Here is a 3,082-nt window from a genome sequence, read left to right as displayed (position 1 = left end):
CCTTTTTATAAGTTTTGTTTCTCTTCACATTCTATGACTTTATTTGTAAGCGATAAGGTACGTAATGGAGTAGTATCAATAACATTATAAAAACTGACACAGAAAGACATCTCATGTGCAAACGGCATAACGTAAGGGCTGTTGTGCCTACCTGCTATCGATGCGGTGTTCGAGCAGATTTCGGTGAGATGATGTATACCTTCTCGTAGCTTGATGTGACATGTGACAGATTGTCTCTATCCAGCTATGTGTTGACGTAGTGTCAGTTCAGTTCAGTTTATTCATATTTTTATTATATTATTTTTTGCACGGCACCAACTTCAGCCAAAAGCTGTTCTTCTGTAGGTCCGTGCGCAATTGAAACAAATACATGTACAATTATAAGATAACCGATATCATAACATACAAATATAAACAACCTTGATGGGAAGGAGTGTCTCCATCCAGCATATTTTATTTTTTTTGCACGGCACCAACTTCAGCCAAAGGCTGATCTTCTTTAGGTTCGTGCGCAATGAAAAAAGAAAATACATGTAGGCCTACAATATTTTATTATAAGATAACACATATCATAACATACAAATGTAACAAAATTAAAAAAAGCTTGATATGAAGGAGTGTATCCATCCAGCATATTTTATTTTTGCACGGCACCAACTTCAGCCAAAAGCTGATCTTCTGTAGGTCCGTGCGCAATTGAAACAAATACATGTACAATTATAAGATAACACATATCATAACATACAAATATAAAAAAATTAAAAAAAAAGCTTGATGTGAAGGAGTGTATCCATCCAGCATATTTTATTTTTTGCACGGCACCAACTTCAGCCAAAGGCTGATCTTCTGTAGGTCCGTGCGCAATTGAAACAAATACATGTACAATTATATGATAACAGATATCATAACATACAAATATAAAAAAAGCTTGATGGGAAGGAGTGTCTCCATCCAGCATATTTTATTTTTGCGCGACACCAACTTCAGTCAAAGGCTGATCTTCTATAGGTTCGTGCACAATAAAGAAAAATGCATGTAGGCCTACAATATTTTATTATAAGATAACACATGTCATAACATAAAAATAAAGGTAAAGACCAGTTATGGTCATGCGATTGCATTGTGAAATAAACGTTGTGAAATCGATCAGAAAATGTTGATCATTTAGCATCTAGCATCTGCAGGGTTCTGGAATCATCAAAATGATAAGAAATTTGGCCCATTCTAAGTAAAGATACAAGCACTATACACAGAAAGATTAATATGGGACTACCCTATATCTCTCACAGTCCATAAGAGAAACAAATTTACCAATATATGAATTAGTAGGCGGTTTCCCGGCAAACTTTTTATCATCATGTATTAGTCAAAACATATTCTTTCACATGATTGGTAATGAGAGCTTCCATTTCATTTTTTGAAATTGGGGCGTTTCCAATACTGGTCTTTACCTTTAAACTGCATGTAACGGAGCACCTCTTTCCAGCTATCTGTTAACGTACTGTCAGTTCAGTTCATTTCAGTTTATTTTATTTATTTTAGCACGGCATCAACTTTAGAAAAAAGGTTGTTCTTCTGTAGGTCCGTGCGCAATATAAAAATGCATGTAAAATTCTAAGATAATAAATATCATAACATACAAATATTAAAAATAAGAAACGCCATGTAACGGAGAACCTCTATCAAGCTATTTGTTAACGTACTGTCAGTTTAGTTCAGTTTATTTTATTTATTTTAGCACGGCACCAACTTTAGCCAAAGGTTGTTCTTCTGTAGGTCTGTGCGCAATATACAAAATGTTGTAAAATTCTAAGATAACACATATTATAACACGGCATACAAATATTGAAGACAAAAAAATAGACTTCACGGAGAGCCTCTATCCAGCTATCTGTTGACGTACTGTCAGTTCAGTTGAGTTCAGTTTATTTTAATTTTGCAAGGCACACACTTTCAGTGGCGGAGGGGGGGGCGGGGCGGGCCCCCACCCCTGGGGAAAAAAACTTGTACAAATTTAGATGTTGAACAATAGAACGCGGATGAAGAACAATATTTTCAGCATAATTATAGCAAAGCATAAATGATGCAAGTTAAAATAAATCATACATTGATATTATAAAAGCCCTCTCCTTTCATATGACTTAATGATTGACACGTACACTATTCACTTCATAGTTTTATTTTTCAAATTACAGCTAGTAGACTAACCTTGTCAAGTAGACCAATTAGGCCTAAAGTAAAGAAAACCAAACTATAGGTTTTCAGCTACATTATTGTTCTAGTCAGTGGCGGATCCAGGGGGCGGGCGCCCGGGCCCCGACCCCTGTAAAACCACGTTAATTTTACTTTTTTTGGAGATGGGCCCCCTTCCCCTGGCGCTCAAGGGGGGTGGGAGGTGCGATTTTTTTCAAATTTTCGAGGGCGCAACAAAACAATTCTTGCTTACTACACCCCCCCCCCCCCCAACTGAAGGAATTCGCCGCTAACTTTTTTTCTCACGAATTTGGCCCCCCTTGCCGCCGGCTGGATCCGCCCCCTGCTGCCAGACACCCTTAAAGGTCGAGCCCCAATCCCCGAAATTGCCATAGATCAGCTGGAAAGGAAACCCTATAAAACCTATATAAGAAGTTTTACCGTAGTCTCGAGGTACATGAATGGACAATGCCAGACGCGTGTGTATTATGAAACGATTTAAGTGGAGGGGAGTGCCTGCCAGACGCCACTAAATTACCCCAATCCCAATATTGAGCTAGATCAGCTGGAAAGGAAAACCCCAAAGGAACCTATATGAAAAGATTCGCCACAGTCCAATGATACACTAATTTCAGACGCCCTTTGATGCTAGAAAGTTTAATAGATTTTGGAAAGAAACCTTGTGGGAATATATATGTGAACCAGGGGCGTACGCAGGATTTTTTCAAGGGGGGGTTTTAAAATATTTTGCTCCCGAAAATTTGAAAATCGCGCCGGCCGAAAAGTCGCTCAGTGGGGGGGGGGGGGGGGGGGGGGGGGGGGGGGGGGGGGGGGGGGGGGGGGGGGGGGGGGGGGGGGGGGGGGGGGGGGGGGGGGGGGGGGGGGGGGG

This window comes from Strongylocentrotus purpuratus, unplaced genomic scaffold (genome assembly GCF_000002235.5).
Source record: "Strongylocentrotus purpuratus isolate Spur 01 unplaced genomic scaffold, Spur_5.0 spur5_scaffold_20, whole genome shotgun sequence".
Lineage (NCBI taxonomy): Eukaryota > Metazoa > Echinodermata > Echinoidea > Camarodonta > Strongylocentrotidae > Strongylocentrotus > Strongylocentrotus purpuratus.
The sequence above is the reverse complement of the archived record's forward strand: the minus strand, read 5'-3'. Positions refer to the sequence as shown.